General features: G+C 44.8%; 1 protein-coding gene and 1 long non-coding RNA gene across 4 annotated transcripts in view; one reads left to right on the top strand and one right to left on the bottom strand.

Moving 5' to 3' along the window:
* The window catches only part of LOC309555764, a 1,250,709-nt gene that overhangs the window by 967,493 nt on the left and 264,658 nt on the right, over positions 1 to 18,558 (top strand). The window lies entirely within an intron of this gene.
* VPS13B (vacuolar protein sorting 13 homolog B) overlaps positions 1 to 18,558 on the bottom strand; it is a 1,502,642-nt gene that overhangs the window by 1,392,959 nt on the left and 91,125 nt on the right. The gene's annotated exons all lie outside the window — the stretch shown is intronic.

Raw genomic sequence — 18,558 nt, 5'->3', positions numbered from 1 at the left:
ATGAGCCCTGATTACTGTGGTCAGTTTACCTTCCGCAGCTCTTCTCTCTCCCTCTTCTTCCCCCCACCCCCCCCCCCCCCCCCCCCGCCTGTCAGCTCCGTGTTTTAAAATTGTTACTGCCAGCCCCTCTATTTTATCCCGGCATAAGTGTTTTTTTTTTTTGTATACAATTTAAATGAAGCCTCTAAACACCTTCTTTTCAGCTATATTCAGGTCGGTCAGGTGACTCCCAGATGACATCAGAGGGAGATTACAGCACCGCCCACTGTAGCCCTGGATCGGAGTAGGAAAGCTGCCGGGAGTCACACAACCAGCCTAAATATATGAAAATAAGGTATTTAGAGGCTTCGTTTTCAAAAAACACTTACAGAGTGTGTTCTGCCTAGATAAAATGGAGAGGCGGGCAGTAAATTTCTTTTGAAAGGTAAAAACCACTTTAGAGTTTGTGGTGAGGCCAGCTGCTCATGCATGATCTTAGTACCTTTTTTTTTTTATATTGACATATGACAGTATGCACTGACATTAACCACTTAAGCCCCGGAGGATTTGGCTGCTAAAAGACCAGGGTTTTTTTGCGATTTTTTACTGCGTGATTTTGACGGACAATTGCGCGGTCGTGCGACGCTGTACCTAAACGAATTTCACGTCCTTTTTTTCCCACAAACAGAGCTTTCTTTTGGTGGTATTTGATCACCTGTGCGATTTTTTGATCATGCGCTATAAACAAAAAAAGAGCGTAATTTTTGCAAAAATAACAATATTTTTCACATTTTTTATATGAAATTCCCCCCAAAAAAAATGTAAAAATCAAAATTTTTTAACATTTTCGGCCAAATTGTTTTACGCTACATATGTTTGGTAAAAAAAAAAAAAAAAAAAATCGCAAAAAGCGTATTTTAAATGGTTTGCGCAAAAGTTATCGCGTTTACTAACAAAGGGAAAGATTTTTGTCATTTTTGGCGTTTTTTTTTTTAACGAGTAATGGCGGCGATCTGCGATTTTTTTTGCGGTACTGCGACATTGCGGCGGACAGATCGGACCCTTCACTGACATTTTTGACACTTTTGGGGGTACCAGTGACATTACTGCAGTAATCAGTGCTATACATATGCACTGTTACTGCAAAAATGACACTGGCAGGGAAGGGGTTAACTTTATTGGACAGGGAAGGGTTAAGTGTGTCCTAGGGGAGTGTTTCTAACTGTGCAGGGACATTGCTATTGGTGTAAAAACAAAGATCAACAGTTCTACATAGTAGAACTGTCTGATCTTCATTTTTACACCAGGGAGAATGACGGGCGGCTTGTTTACATAAGCCGCTCCGCCTTTCTCCCTTCACAGGAGCGATCGTAGTGTGACCGGCGGACATCGAGTCCGCCGGACACACGCACTGACCTGTCTGTGAACGAGCCGCGGCGGGCGCGCGCCCGCCCCCAATAGGCTCGCAAGTCAGTGACAGGCGAGTGACGTATCCATACGTCACTCTGCCTGGCCGGGGCTGACCGCCGCAGTACATAGTCGTGCAGCGGTCGGCAACCGGTTAATGAGAATAAAATCCAGACCCCCTGAGCACAATCCGTGCAAAACAACGCCACCCCACTCAGACAGGTAGGCATCCGTGGTGACCACCATCTAGTACAGGGTAAGGAATATTTACTGTGTTGAAGTGCCCGGAGAGCGAAACCACCGAATCAGAGACACTTACGTACCCCGGCTCAACAGGATCAGATTGTCTAGGGACTGTGATCTCTAGCCCCCCATTGCAAGAATCTCTCTTTGCAGAGGTTTAATGTGGACAGATTTTAAAACTCATCCCATAGAAGGAACATCCCGGTTGAGGCCGAGTACAGAACAGACCCAGATAGTCCAAATAGGTGGATGGAATCTGAGCCAATACCTAGAAATGTAATTTCCAACCAAACTCCTGCAGAGTCCGCACAGTATCTCCCAGTTGTCTGTCAGAGCAGTCAGAGACTCTGCTCGCAGAAGAACATCCAGGTACTCTAGTACCGCAATCCTCCGCTGGCGCAAAAATGCCAACACCTGGGCCAACACTTGTGAAAACCGGAGGGGCTGAGAAGAGACCTCTTGATGATGCTCCTTGCCCAGAGGAAGTGTGAATGACCGACATATCGAAATATGAAGGTAAGCATCCTTAATATCGATGGAGGCCGGAAGATCCCCCTGATATAGGAATAACACCACCGTACGAATGGATTCCATTCAAATCATATGTACCAGCACAAAGCGGTTCAGAGCTTGAGGTCCAAGATTGGACGTACTTCGCTTTCCTTCCTGGGACCTGCAAACATGTTTGAATAAAACCCAGAATCACAAGATCTCCATCCTCCCCCTCACAGAACGGTGATCTGCCTTGTTTATTTACATAGGCAGACTACTGTTATGTCTGCTTTTGGAAAGATCACGGCATCGGCATGGCATGCATGAGTGCCTCAGGAAGAGCAAAATCGCATGCAGGTACGTGATTTCGAGCAGAGAGGCAGCCTCCTACCCCTGCAGTAAATGTACATGGAGCGGTCCAGAAGAGGTTAAAATCCAGTAACGGCATAAAACCAGAAAATAGTTGAAGTGGAACTAAACCCTCCCTACCTTTTTCAGCCAAGGAAGTTGCCATCTTAGCCTCTGTTTGATCTGCAACTGCCATGATGCTGTATAGGTTATCAGTTATGACAACAGCAATTTGATGGCCTGACAGTTTGGTTGAGGACACAAGCATATGCGACAGTTAGGGTTCACACTGCGCAAACAGTTGGCGCTAAATAAATCCTGTATAATAATAATAAAATTCATTCCTGGCATGCCAGGAATGTAATTGTTTTTTTTAAACTGTTAATTCAATGGGTTTAGTTCTGCTTTCAGGAATATTAACCAAAATGTGGCAAAAAAAGTGTGGCCACTATATAGCATCTATCAGTAAGACTATTCTCTTGACTGACAATATTGTAAGGTGGGGACGGGGGATGTCGATCATTTACACAAATGCCATGAAGCATGCAGCACCGCAGGCGCATCCAAAAACATAGGTAATTTGTAAAGTCAAATACTTTTTGAAAAACCTTCATTTTTTTTCCCCTACTTTCCTGATTTTTCTGAAGCACTGGTGACATAATACCAACTTCACAGAAGACCACCTCACCAGGGAAACATCACCAAATCTCGCGCATTATCCAGAGCAGATCTGGGACAGCTTCTTATTGGATAACAAGCTACAGCTGATCCAGTTTGGCGCATGCCCTGCATATGATTTGGGGTGACTTGTTAGTGAATAACAAGCCTCCCCAGATCTCCTAAGTGAGAATGAGCAACATCTGGCTCAAAGTTATCGCCAGAGAACTAGGTAGAAGAAGCCAGCTACAGATGCCGTTATTTTTTAAAATTGTGGCATGGTATGCAGAGCCCAGGCAGGAAGGATCTGCGGGAAAAGGGGAACTGAATAATGAAAGATGCATGTTCCTATATGTATGCCTGTTTGCCTAGATACATTTACTTAGCATGGGCAGCTTATTCAAAGGAGGTGGGGTTCAGCTTTAAGATTAGCTTAACAAAGTGATGGCATAAGGAAACATTGCATTGACAACTACTAGCAACTGACATCACTTTACACAAGCAAGTTCTCACTAAACCAGTAAGTATTTTTTTTTTTACTTGAGATCATTCAAGCATCTTAAAATACAGCTTCCTAAATTGACAGTGCCAAACGAATGCTGAATAAAAGCCAATTAAGGGTCAGGAGGTTAAAGAGTCTTGTGGAAAAGGAACATCTCTGACCTGCCTAAATAAACGTTAGAAACTTAATCCCGCTTTATCAGCTCAATCTCACAATTTGTTTCTTAACGATATATCAGATCCCGAATACAAATCTGTTATTTCTCTACAGTTAGTGAACTTAGATGCTCCATACAGCAAAGACTATTTGTGCCTGGGAAAAAAGAGATCTTCAAAGAAAACAATGTTTTAGGTCACTGCCCCGGTCATATGACAAACTACCCATACTTTTTTCACATCTAAAAATTTACCCTACAAATGATTTCTTTGCTTACTTTAATTAAGATACTAAAATAAATGAAAAAAATGTTTATGACATACAGACACAATCTAATCAATGAAACATCTTTCCATAAACGTGTATGTTCTGATCATTTATAAATTTGATTTGAGTCTATGGGAAGTAGAAAGGCAAAAGACAAATGTAGGGAAACATTGCGTTTAGCTGGGAAAACCCAGCTCAGCCAATCAGTTCTCCCCAAAGTAGCCTCCTGTTATCCTTTGCTATCAACATTTTTTACCACTTTAGCTCTCGCATCTGTTTATCAAAAAAGTAAAACCTTTTAATTGTGGGGTGGGGGGGGGCAATCAAGGCTTTGGACTCATACACGCTGGCCATTTGCCCAGCTCTTCTAAACGCCAGGTAAAGAACCGTATTTTTGTAAACGTGTTTAGGAGCTTTAAGCACTTAGGGGGTTCATTCATTTTATTGGCCAATAATAATAATTTATTCTGGCCAATGAAATGAACATTACAGTGCTTTATGCACCTAGTGCTGAGGCGCGTTTAGACACTTTTATGTGCATATGGAATTTTCTGCCAATCCTGAACGCACGCACTGGCAGTGTTTTTTTTATTTCCTTGTCTCTAACTACCCCTGCCTCTAAACGCGTATATGTGTGCATGGACACAAAGGTTAATATTGCACTGAGGCAGAAAAAAGTGCAAAACACCTCTAAAAGTAGCGTTTAAAACATCCTGTGTTCATGAGGCCTTTTTTAGCGATATTGTCTAACAAAACTGGTTTTATTTTTTATGCAATCTTTAAAAACAATTGCACTTGTTACACTTTGATTAGTGGAACTGTACGTTTCTTCTAAAATGTCTTCCTTTTATAAAAATGACACTAAAATTTAAATTGTAGTGCAAAGCATCATTTAAAAATTAAAGAAAGTATTTTTAGAACATGCGGTCACGTGTCCCTACCGATATTCAAAAAGTGGGAACAGGCATCAAGCACTAATTCAGAACTGTGAGTCAGGGGGAAACATTTCAGAGGGTGAAGCCAGAGCAGTGCTGGCTGAGGCCATACAAAGCCATATTTACATTTGAAGCACTGGGTAAGTTTTGAGTGGCGCCTTACCCCACATATGTCCACTTTTTAAAATATTTTGCACATTTTTATATCGCCTTTTCCATTCACAAATAACATTTGATTCATGGAAGCTATAATACAGCGTGTATGAATGGATGAGCGGGGTGGAAAAGAAAGGCTGGTATTCCTGATGAGTGGATATGACATGGAGAGGCACTCACAAAACTAAAGACGCCAATTCAAGTAAACCTATATTTTATTGTCAAAGTAAATATTGTTTGTATTGTTGTTACAATGCTGATGTAAAATGAAAGTTCAAGCTGTGATTATAAAACTCCTTTAAATAAAAGGTTAACTAGGTACAAATTTAACTTTCTTTTTTTTTTTTTAGGCCACTTTCACACAACCATTCCGATCAGGTCTGCCTGACTGTTTTTCAAGCAGACTGGATCAGAGCATCCACTCACCTCTTTGGACTGGTGGGTTTAGGCTCCGTTTCCACTATTGCGGCTACAAAGTCACGCTACTTTGTAGTGCGACTTGTTTGCGGCTACTTCTGGGGACTTCAGTGCGACTTGTCCCTCATTATAGAAGGAAGTCGCACTGAAGTCGGCCCAAAAGTAATGCAAAAACTGTTTTTCAAGTCGCTGCAACTCAAGTCGTAGCAGTTAGAACGGGCCAAATTGAAATGAATGGCTTTTGACTTGCTGTGCGACTTGACATGTTTCAAGTCACACAACAAGTCGCAGTAGTGGAAACAAAGCCTTAAACAGACTTGTGTCCATTTAGAGCCACTTACCTTTGATCCAATAGGCTAAAAACAAATCAAAGGAGATGTAGGCGGATTCGATGGCAGTCGGGTTATATATAGTTATATCAGGATGTATTTACTCCTCTTCCAGGGATCCACAGCAGCCAAGCTATGATGCCAGTAGACTATATATAACCATTATATTTTCCAAGAATTCCCAAATTAACAGATGGGTACAACTGACTGGCCACAAAGAAATGGGTGAAATTAATCCTGCTTGTACTCATTCATACATCATCTCCTCACTCTCAAACTCACTGAATAAATGTGTAGCGAAACGCATCAAGCTGTTTTTTTAGCATTGTCTACAAATTCCTACAAACCCTAGATACTGATTGGACTTGAAGGATCTTTATTGTAAATGACTGTTGTGCAAAAAACATACTGTACAATATTTGCAAAGGGTAAACATGCGCATACTGTATGTCCTTATTTTCTATATACAAGGAGAGGAGCACCCAACAGATTATCTCAGGAAAAAATGGCAATCAACGGGCGAAATGCATCCTCGCTGAATGACTGATCTTTGGGGATCCACTGGGGAGGTCTTTTGTGGACATAAGATCATTCCCCAATTTGACTTTAGCCTTATGCATGTTATCCTGTGTGTCCAGGCACACATAGGCTGTTATCAGCGTTTTTTGGCAGGGAAAGAAAACCCAGAACCAGTGGGTTTAGATTAGAGAAATTCTAATTTTGTTTGTAGGCACCTTCGTACAAAAATAATTTAACAAACTACTTGCAGTGTCGCAGCTCAAAACCATTTAATATTGTTATATGAAATGAAGGAAGGGGTTATACTCTGTTTACATTGTTTTTATAAAAGAAGTTTTCATTCAACTGTTAAATCGGAACTGAACCCTCCTATCCATTAAAGCCAAGGAAGCGAATATTGAAGTGTTTTTTTAACCTTATTGCAGGGAATGCCTTAAAGGGGTTGTAAAGTCAGAAGGTTTTTATTTTAATGCACTATATATATTAAAATAAAAAGCCTTCTGTGTGCAGCAGCTCCCCTCAGCCCCCCTAATACTTGCCTGAGCCCCCTCTCTATCCAGTGATGTCCACGAGTGGCTCAGCCACCCAGGACTCTCTCACAGCAGCGGCGCCACTGGCTCCTGCTGCTGTCAATTAAACTCAGTTAGCCAATCAGGAGAGAGAGGGGACAGGGCCAAAAGGCAGCTCCGTGCCTGAATAGATACACTGATCTGCAGCTCGGCTAGGGTGCCCCCATAGCAAGCTACTTGCTGTGGGGACACTGAACTGGAGGGAGGAGCCAGGAAAGCCGAAGAGGGACCTGAGAAGAGGAGGATCTCAGCTGCTCTGTGCAAAACCATTACACAGAGAAGGTAAGTATACCATGTTTGTTATTTTAATAGAAAACAAAAATGACACTTAACAATCACATAAGATAAAAAAAAAACAAACAAAAAAACCCCGTAGTCTTTAACCACTTCCCGCCAGCCATATAGCAAAATGACAGCTAGGAAGTGGTTGCTCTATCCTGACTGGCCGCCATACGATGTCCAGCAGGACAGACCGGGGGGCACGCACAGCGGCAATGGGTGGTGGGGTGTGTCACTCTGACTCACCGCATCTCCGATCCCGGTAAAGAGACTAATAACGTAGGCCTTTTACCATGTGACCAGCTGTGTCCAATCACATTTGGTCACACAGTAAATAGGAAGTGCCGTTGATCGGCTTTCCTCTGTTCGTGCCTGACGGCCGGCGGCTCTCCTGACGGGGGGGCGGGAGCTGTGCTGGTAATCAGTGCACATTGATTACCAGTGCAGACCCTTGGGGGGGATGCCACTGGAGCCACCAGGGATTGACCACCCATGGCCACCAGGGATGCCAATCAACGCTCAGGGACCCGTTCAGAGCTGCCCATGATAGCCATCTATCAGTGCTGCCTAGCAGAGCCCATCAGTGCCGGCTAGCAGTGCCCATCAGTGCCGGCTAGCAGTGCCCATCAGTGCCGGCTAGCAGTGCCCATCAGTGCCGGCTAGCAGTGCCACATATCAGCACTGCATACCAATGCGGCCTAAAAATGTATCTTTTTACAAAATTTTATAACAATTTTTTTTTTTCAAACTTTTCGGTCTTTTTTAATTTGTGTAGCAAAAAAGAAAAAAAACTTGCGGGGATCAAATACCACCAAAAGACAGCTCTATTTGTGGGAAAAAAATTACATAAATTTGGTTTAGGTACAGTGTTGCATGACTGCGCAATTGTCATTCAAAATGCAACAGCGCTAAAAGCTGAAAATTGGCCAGGGCAGGAAGGTGGTGAAAGTGCCCTGTATTGAAGTGGTTAATACTAAAATCAGTATTTTTTGCTAGAAAATTACTTAAAACCCCCAAACTGTTTTTTTTTTTTTTTTTTACAAAATATTTTTAAGCAGAGACCCTAGAGAATAAAATGGAGATTGTTGCAATACTTTATATCACACCGTATTTGCGCAGCGGTCTTACATACACAATTTTTTTGGACAAAATACACTTTTTTGAATTAAGAAAACCGTAAAGATAGTCAAATTTTTTTTCTATGCCATGTCATGCTTCAAAATTGTGCAAGGTCATGGAATGGTATGGTGACAAACATTGCTACTTGAAAATCTCCATAGGGGATGCTTTAAAAATTTCTACAGGTTATCAGTTTAGAGTTACAGAGGAGGTCTAGGGCTAACGACGAACATATGTGGGCGCGACTTGTGTATGCGTTTACTTCTGCGCACAAGCTCGGATGGACGGGTCGCTTTAATTTTTTTTTCTTTATTTATTTTACCTTTTCTTTTAAGACTGTCCCTTTAACCACTTAAGCCCCGGAAGATTTTACCCCCTTCCTGACCAGGGCCTATTTTGGGATTCGGCACTGCGAGACTTTAACGGACAATTGCGCGGTCGTGCGATGCTGTACCCAAATTAAATTGATGTCCTTTTTTTCCCACAAACAGAGCTTTCTTTTGGTGGTATTTGATCACCTATGCGATTTTTTGATCATGTGCTATAAACAAAAAAAATGCGACAATTTTGCAAAAACAATATTTTTTACGCTTTTTTATATCAAATTCCCCAAAAAAATATGTAAAAATCAAAATGTTTTAATATTTTAGGCCAATTTGTTTTCTGCTACATATGTTTGGTAAAAAAAAAAAAAAAAGCGTATTTTGATTGGTTTGCGCAAAAGTTATAGCGTTTACTAACTAAGGGAAAGCTTTTTGTCATTTTTTTAACGAGTAATGGCGGCGATCTGTGATTTTTTTTGTGGGACTGCGACATTGCGGCAGACGGATCGGACCCTTGACTGACATTTTTGACACTTTTGGGGGTACCAGTGACATTACTACAGTCTACTACTAATCAGTGCTATACATATGCACTGTTACTGTAAAAATGACACTGGCAGGGAAGGGGTTAACTTTATTTGAGAAGGAGGGGTTAAGTGTGTCCCTAGGGGCGTGCTTCTAACTGTGATTGGATGTGGCTGTGTGTGTAACTGCAGAGAAATATGATCCTGCATGGCAGCACCGTATGATCTCTGCTGTTACACAGGGGAGAATGACAGGAGGCTTTGTTTACATTAGCCGCCTGCCTTTCTCCCTCTGTAACCGACAATCGCGAGTGACGGGCGGACATCAGGTCCGCCGCTCACATGCGCCGAGGGGGGGAGTGCGTCTCCAGCGGCGCGCACTTGCCCCCTAGAGCCTTTACAGGCTAGCGACATAGTACTACGTCGCTTTGCCTGTGAGGGGCTGACTGCCGACGTAAATAGTCGTGCGGCGGTCGGCAAGAGGTTAAAAAAAAAAATGTTATCACTTTTATTCCAATTACAAGGAATGTAAACAACCTTTGTGATAGAAATGAGCAGGACAGGTCCTCTTTAATGTGAGATCTGGGGGTCAAAAAGACATCAAATTTCACATCTACACTTAAATGAAAAAGTCAGCATTAAAAAAAAAAAAAATGGGCCCTTTAAGGCCATTGGGAGGAAGCGACTTTTGACTTTGCCCTGGTACTCTAAGCCCATAGAGTCGAGTGGAGGCCATCTTGCCCTCACTCGACTTCCTGCTTAGGACTACAATGGACCAGATAGTTTTCCCCACTACCAACGACTTCGGTTTGCGGCAGGAGGGGGGGGTCACCTCTCTTGTCACCCATAAAAGTGACCGCCCGCCCAGTAAGGAAATACTGGGGTTATGGCAGCTATCTGCTGTCATAACACCGGTATTTAAAGTCAAAGTAGCAACGAAAAACTGCAGCGGGCGTTCTGGAAGTGGTTTTAATGACCAGCCAGAAGTGTCTTTTAAATTTATATCGTAACTGGTTTATTTTAACTTTTATATAATTGAGAATGCAACAAGAAGAGTGGAAGCACCCCAAGGTGAACAGGAGCCTCAATCATGCTGAAGGTGGAGGAGATCTTGTTTCTAGTATTCTCTAGAGATGGAAATAGCCAGCATGAGACTCCAAGCAGACACAAACTATGGATGAAATATAATTTTTGAACAAATCAACCCTTTAGAGATCGGAGGGCCCCATATTTAGTTTAACGTTTCCCTATTTTGCCTACTAGAGTTATCCTGTATGTCAGCCCTCAAAAATTCCACTCACCTGCTTGCATTTTGCGAGTGGAATGATGAGGATGGGGAGTAAGGGCTGTGCTGTAAGAAAAGGGTGGACCCGGGGTGCAGAGCAGTGCGCCCTGAGCCCACCCATTGTGTGACAATAGCGAATGAATATTCGCTATTGTCACACGGATCCAGCTCCTGATCCTCCTCCTGGCCAATCAGGAAGCAGGCCCAAGACCTGTTTCCTGATTGGCCGAAAGGCGAACAATTGCCATTGACCAAGGAGGAGGAGTCGAGAGAAGCGGAGGATTGAGGAGAAGCCGCCGCTGCATCAGGTAAGAACTCTGAACTGAAAGGGGGCACATTGCGGGCACTCTGAACTGAAAGGGGGCACGCTGCGGGCACTCTGAACTGAAAGGGGGCACGCTGCGGGCACTCTGAACTGAAAGGGGGCACGCTGCGGGCACTCTGAACTGAAAGGGGGCACGCTGCGGGCACTCTGAACTGAAACAGGGCACTCTGCATTGAAAGGGGGCACTCTGCATTGAAAGGGGGCACGCTGCATTGAAAGGGGGCACGCTGCATTGAAAGGGGGCACGCTGCATTGAAAGGGGGCACGCTGCGGGCACTCTGCATTGAAAGGGGGCACGCTGCGGGCACTCTGCATTGAAAGGGGGCACGCTGCGGGCACTCTGCATTGAAACGGGGCATGCTGCGGGCACTGCATTGAAACGGGGCACGCTGCGGGCACTGCATTGAAACGGGGCACGCTGCGGGCACTCTGCATTGAAAGGGGGCACGCTGCATTGAAAGGGGGCACGCTGCATTGAAAGGGGGCACGCTGCGGGCACTCTGCATTGAAAGGGGGCACTCTGCATTGAAAGGGGGCACTCTGCATTGAAAGGGGGCACTCTGCATTGAAAGGGGGCACTCTGCATTGAAACGGGGCACGCTGCGGGCACTCTGCATTGAAACGGGGCACGCTGCGGGCACTCTGCATTGAAACGGGGCACGCTGCGGGCACTCTGCATTGAAACGGGGCACGCTGTGGCCACTCTGCATTGAAACGGGGCACGCTGTGGGCACTCTGCATTGAAACGGGCCACGCTGTGGCCACTCTGCATTGAAACGGGGCACGCTGTGGGCACTCTAAAGTTGTTGTTGTTACCATTTTTTTGGAACTTAATTCTGAATAAAACATTTAACAGTGTAATTTTATGAGATATTTTACGAGGGCGTGTTTAGGGGCTGAGCACGGTAGGGTTTGGGTGGGGCAACAAGTGGCGAGTAAAGCCCCGTACACACGCACCGATTGTCGGCCGAACGATCGGCCGTCTTTTGTCCAGTGCGGTTTTGTTGGTTGAAAAGTGCTCAAGACTGCACACGAATTTTGTCGGCCAACAACAACCAACTGCAGAAGTGATGTCATGTTCTGGTCTACTTTTCGTGTGTTTTTTCTTCTGTGAGCATGCCCAGTCTTGATCATCACATTTGTCGGCCGAAATCTGTACTGACTGACGAACAAATCGGCCGTTCTTTGTTGGCCAACAAAAATTTTAGAGCCTGCACACCAGATTTTGTTCGGCCGAAAAGTCGCAGTCAGTTGTCGGAAGCATCATACTAACAAGCCGACAATCGGCCGATCGGACGTTGGCCGAATATTTACGGCCGACAATCGGTACGTGTTTACGGGCCTTAACTCTTAAGGCCTGGCTAGTAGCTCATGACTTGAAATTTTGAACCCTGCTGTATGTAGTCATGTAAATTTCCCATAAAAATTAGATTTTTGACTCACCGTAAAATCCATTTCTCTGATGTTTATTAACGGACACGGCTCCTGGTACTCCTAACCATTGGGTCATACTGTCCTCTACAGGAGTAGGACACTAGACCGAAAAAAAATTCTGGCTACATCCATGGGCAGTCCTAGGGGGTATACTCTCTCTCTTTCTGCTATAGCCACTCAGTTTTTTAACAAGCAGTGTCAGGAAAATAAAAACTCCTTAAAGGAGTGGGTGCTCTGTCCGTCAATGAACAGCAGAGAAAAAGATTTTGCGTGAAGTCAAAAATCCCATTCTCTTTTGTTCACTGGCGGACACAGATCCTGGTATTCATAACCACTGGGACATCCCAAAGCAGTGTTAAACATGAGGGATGGAAACCAAAAAATTCCCAAGGGTAAACAACCGAAGCCCACCAGAAAAAAACAATACACCCTTAAAGAGGATCAGGTCCTCCTAACAGCAGCCTGCAAAACCTTGCAGCCAAAGGAAGCATCCGCAGATGCCAACATATCCACTTTACAAAAGTTTGTAAAAATGTGCACCGACGACCAGGTGGCCGCCTTGCAAACCTGTGTCACTGACGCCGGATGTTGGAAGGCCCAGGAAGCAGTACGCGCCCTCGTAGAGTGCCCCTTGGCTGGGAAAGGAGGAATCAGACCCCTGATGAAATAGGCCTGAACCACCGTCTGTGATCCATCTGTAAATGGTCACAGAGGAAGCGGACAACCCTTTACGAGGTCCATCCGTGAGCACAACTAGAGAGTCTGATGTGAAGGTGAACAACAGGATAACGCCGCCAGTTCCAAGTGATAACCACTAAAAAGGCCACCTTCTGAGACAACGTAAGCAAGGGAATCTCCCGAAAATTTTCAAAAGGAGGCTTCTGCAGAGCTAAAAGTACCAAATTAAGATCCCAGGGCGGCAACTGAGCTTGCACTCCCGGAACTAAAGTTCATTGGAAGAAGACTGCCAAAGCAGACACCTGGCTCTTGTTGGTACTCGAGGCCAATATCTGTTCAACCCCCCCCCCCGTTGAAGGAAGGTTAAGATTCGACCCACCGAGAAGGGGCGAGGAGGAACCCCAAGAGACTCACCCCACGCAATGTACATCCTCCTCGTACAATTGTAAATCTTCCACCGACTCAGATAATCCCCTATCCTTCAGAACATGGTGTTCAACAGCCAAGCCTTCAAAGCCAAAGTCTGTAAAGCAGGATGGAAGAGCGGTCATTAGGACAGTAGATCCTCCATGAGAGGAAACTTCCAAGGAATGTCGGCGACCAGCCGCACCAGATCAGCGTACCAGGCGAGGCCAGTCAGGAGCCACTAAGATGACCAGAACTCCTTCTGCCTCGATCCTGCGTAGAAGTCTTGGCAGAAGCTTGAGAGGAGGGAAGGCATAGATCAGATGATACTGACCCCACAGGGCCACCAGCGCATCTGTGGCGTCTGCCAGAGTATCCTTTGACCGAGCCACAAACCTCTGCATCTTTCTGTTGAGCCGAGATGCCAACAGATCCACCTTGGGAGTGCCCCACCGGAGACACAGCTGATGAAACGCCTCCGGATGAAGCAACCACTCCCGGTGGTCCAACGCCTGCCGCCTGAAATAATATGCCTACTAATTTTCCACCCCGGGAATGTGTATGGCAGGGAGGGCTGGAACGAACCATTCTGCCCACCTTAGAATGCCTGCTACCTCCAGAACAGCGAGGACACTACTTGTGCCCCCTTGATGACTGACAAAAGCCACGGCCGTGGCACTGTTCGATTAAATGCGCACTGGACAACTCTGAAGACCATCCGTCCAATGATCCAAACAGTCTGATTGCTCGGAGTTCCAAGACACTGATCGGTAGTCTGGACTCTTTCAGCGTCCAGAACCCCTGAGCAGAATGCTTGCCAAGTACGCCTCACCAGCCGGACACTGTCTAATACAAGGGGAGGAAGAAATTTTCCCGGCCGAAGCACCGGAGAATGAAGCCAACAATTTAAGGACTCCCTCATTACCCGACTCAGCTGGATCTGATATTTAAGAGACTTGGAAGTCTTGTCCCATTTGGTCAGAATCTCCCTTTGCAGGGACCTCATACGGAACTGTGCAAACGGAACCAACTCGAAGGTGGACACCACCAGGCCCAGCACCCACATGCAAGTACAGGGGGACGATCATCTTCTGGACAGCAGGAGCTGAATTGCAGCTGGCAATTTCTGGAGTTGTCCAGAGGAAGGAGCACTCTGGCTAAGGCCGAGTCCAGAGTCAGGCCCAGATAGTCCAGCTTCGTGGCACAGTCCACTTCTTTAGCAGGGACTTCTCATAGTGGTAATGCCTAGTGAAGCACTTAGGGACCCCCCACAGGGACGCTTTAGTCATCCCCACTCTTTAGCGACAGGTCTGTCATAATAGGCCACCGGACTACACAAACATAGCTGTATATAGAACTCACAGGCTACAACAAAATGGAGGCCCTGCGCGGCACCATGAAGCATACAGGAGCCCAGGATTGGGAGACCAGGCCTCAAGGACAGATCCAGACAGGATGGGGGGCCCTGGCAGATCACCGACAGCACACCCCCCCCCCCCCATCACCAGTCGATCGTCCGGTCGCTGACAGCACACACCCCGGGCCCCCACCACCAGTCAGCGCCCTGCCCCCACCCCAGGAAAATGGCCAGGCCACCCAAACAGCCCCAGCATATGTTGAAGGGGGGTCAGGATGAGGGACTCACCATACCAGGAACCAGATGGGCACCGCTCCAGACAGAAGGGCTGTTGGACAGGAGGAACGATGCGACTCGGGCCAAGACCCGGTTGTATGCGACCTCGCGAGGCATTTAATTCGCAGGCCAACCCCCATACAGTAGGACTATGTTACGGCCAACCTAGTGCAGAGCTAAGGTCTGTGCGCGCTCGCTGGCCAGACTGGGTTGACCATTGGATCTAGATTATCCATCCTGTCGCCCAGTCCGGCAGTTGATTGTACATCTCACAGGAAAAATCCAGGAGGAAAAAAATGTTCTATCTGAAAAATTTTGCCAGGACCAAAGATCCAAGCAAGGAACTAGCTCCTCACTCCTGACGAGACAGAAAAAAAAAACTCAGTGACTATAGCAGGGAGAGGGCATATACCCCCCTTGGACTGCACATGAGTGTAGCCAGAATTGTATCTGCCTAGTGTCCTACTCCTGTAGGGGGCAGTATAACCCAATGGTTATGACTACCAGGAGCTGTGTCTGTCAAAGAACGAAAGAGAAAAAAATATTTAATTATTATTATTATTTCAGGTACTTATACAGGTCCTTCTCAAAAAATTAGCATATTGTGATAAAGTTCATTATTTTCTGTAATGTACTGATAAACATTAGACTTTCATATATTTTAGATTCATTACACACAACTGAAGTAGTGCAAGTCTTTTATTGTTTTTAATATTGATGATTTTGGCATACAGCTCATGAAAAACCAAAATTCCAATGTCAAAAAATTAGCATATTTCATCCGACCAATAAAAAAAAAAAAGTGTTTTTAATACAAAAAAAGTCAACCTTCAAATAATTATGTTCAGTTATGCACTCAATACTTGGTCGGGAATCCTTTTGCAGAATTGACTGCTTCAATGCGGCGTGGCATGGAGGGAATCAGCCTGTGGCACTGCTGAGGTGTTATGGAGGCCCAGGATGCTTCGATAGCGGCCTTGAGCTCATCCAGAGTGTTGGGTCTTGCGTCTCTCAACTTTCTCTTCACAACATCCCACAGATTCTCTATGGGGTTCAGGTCAGGAGAGTTGGCAGGCCAATTGAGCACAGTAATACCATGGTCAGTAAACCATTTACCAGTGGTTTTGGCACTGTGAGCAGGTGCCAGGTCGTGCTGAAAAATGAAATCTTCATCTCCATAAAGCTTTTCAGCAGATGGAAGCATGAAGTGCTCCAAAATCTCCTGATAGCAAGCTGCATTGACCCTGCCCTTGATAAAACACAGTGGACCAACACCAGCAGCTGACATTGCACCCCAGACCATCACTGACTGTGGGTACTTGACACTGGACTTCAGGCATTTTGGCATTTCCCTCTCCCCAGTCTTCCTCCAGACTCTGGCACCCTGATTTCCGAATGAAATGCAAAATTTGCTTTCATGCAAAAAAGTACTTTGGACCACTGAGCAACAGTCCAGTGCTGCTTCTCTGTAGCCCAGGTCAGGCTCTTCTGCCGCTGTTTCTGGTTCAAAAGTGGCTTGACCTGGGGAATGCAGCACCTTTAGCCCATTTCCTGCACACACCTGTACACGGTGGCTCTAGATGTTTCTACTCCAGACTCAGTCCACTGCTTCCGCAGGTCCCCCAAGGTCTGGAATCGGTCCTTCTCCACAATCTTCCTCAGGGTCCGGTCACCTCTTCTCGTTGTGCAGCATTTTCTGCCACACTTTTTCCTTCCCACAGACTTCCCACTGAGGTGCCTTGATACAGCACTCTGGGAACAGCCTATTCGTTCAGAAATTTCTTTCTGTGTCTTACCCTCTTGCTTGAGGGTGTCAATGATGGCCTTCTGGACAGCAGTCAGGTCGGCAGTCTTACCCATGATTGTGGTTTTGAGTAATGAACCAGGCTGGGAGTTTTTAAAAGCCTCAGGAATCTTTTGCAGGTGTTTAGATTTAATTAGTTGATTCAGATGATTAGGTTAATAGCTCGTTTACAGAACCTTTTCATGATATGCTAATTTTTTGAGATAGGAATTTTGGTTTTTCATGAGCTGTATGCCAAAATCATCAATATTAAAACAATAAAAGGTTTGCACTACTTCAGTTGTGTGTAATGAATCTAAAATATATGATAGTCTAATGTTTATCAGTACATTACAGAAAATAATGAACTTTATCACAATATGCAAATTTTTTGAGAAGGACCTGTATAGCGCTATCAATTTACGCAGCGCTTTACATATACATTACACATTCACATCAGCCCCTGCCCTCAAGGAGCTTACAATCCAAGGTCCCCAACTCACATTCATACATGCATAGTAAGGCCAAATTTATACAGGATCCAATTAACCTACCAGCATGTCTTAGGAGTGTGGGAGGAAACCGGAGTACCCGGAGGAAACCCACGCAGGCACAGGGAGAACATGCAAACTCCAGGCAGGTAGTGTCGTGGTTGGGATTCGAACCAGCGACCCTCTTGCTGCTAGATGAAAGTGCTAACCACTACACCACTGTGCCGCCCCATTAGCAGAACCTCCTTACTGCTGCAGAGGTTGGTAGCATATTCCTGACTTTGTTTTAATATTTTATTAGGTAGAACTGGTTGAAGAAGCTCGACAAATTTTAAAACAATCCTTTAACAAAGCACTGAAAGCAATCAGTAGCAATTGCCAGTGAGCGCAGACAAATGCAGCGTTTAGGTCTTAAGAGAAAAGTGGGTCTATTCATTAGAATTATTACAGCAGGTGCTCAGTTACCATTTTGTGCTATCTGGCCAAACTGGTTAGTAAGGGATTAACGCAAGGAGCAGAGTATACACTCTAATCAAAGGCGCCCATGATCCCACTCAGCCTTGTAAAGAACAATGTAATACAGAAAAGGATCTAGACACAATTAAGACAAATAGAACGGACAAAAAATAAACATTATTAAAGTCCGATCCTATCCGCAAGGCATGTACTGCCTAATCTTAATGAAAACAAGAAGAAAATGGGTGAAACAACACACGCATCCACACATGTTCGAGTAAAAAGGACTATACTGATAAAGTATCAACAGCTTATGCAAGTCTCTCCATATATCATTAGATGTGATTCTTGGCTCGATGTTCCCCTTCAGATGGTATTAATCACTAACACACCTTTATCCATAGCTAAAGGAAAACATTCAGGCCGCTTTTGTAAACTCTTCTACCCTCACACTGTGGTCTTGCAAAAATTTATATACACCATTGATTTGATCTAATAAATGCAGTTATGGTTATTTACATATTGCAATAAAAATCTAAGGCATGAGACACGAACTAAAACAAAGAATTTACAAAATTTTATGCCCGTTACATAAGCAGCAAAAGTGTTGAAATAATGTAATGTTTTAGTAAAACGTACTGCATGGTACTATGGAATACCACTGACAAGAATAATGGTCTTAAAGTTTCTAAATATACACGTGTATGCAACATAACATACCCACCTATGAATATTCTAGTTAAAACAGACCTTGCATAAAAATGCAAGGTTTGCTTTACCAATAGCCTCCATTAATATAAACACTTAAAAAAGCCTGCCAAAAACCAGGCTTTTATATTAAAAAAAT

Source organism: Pelophylax lessonae, assembly GCF_965119305.1.
Source record: "Pelophylax lessonae genome assembly, chromosome: 5".
NCBI lineage: Eukaryota > Metazoa > Chordata > Amphibia > Anura > Ranidae > Pelophylax > Pelophylax lessonae.
Note: the sequence above shows the minus strand (reverse complement) of the source record. Positions and strands in the feature narration are given on the sequence as shown.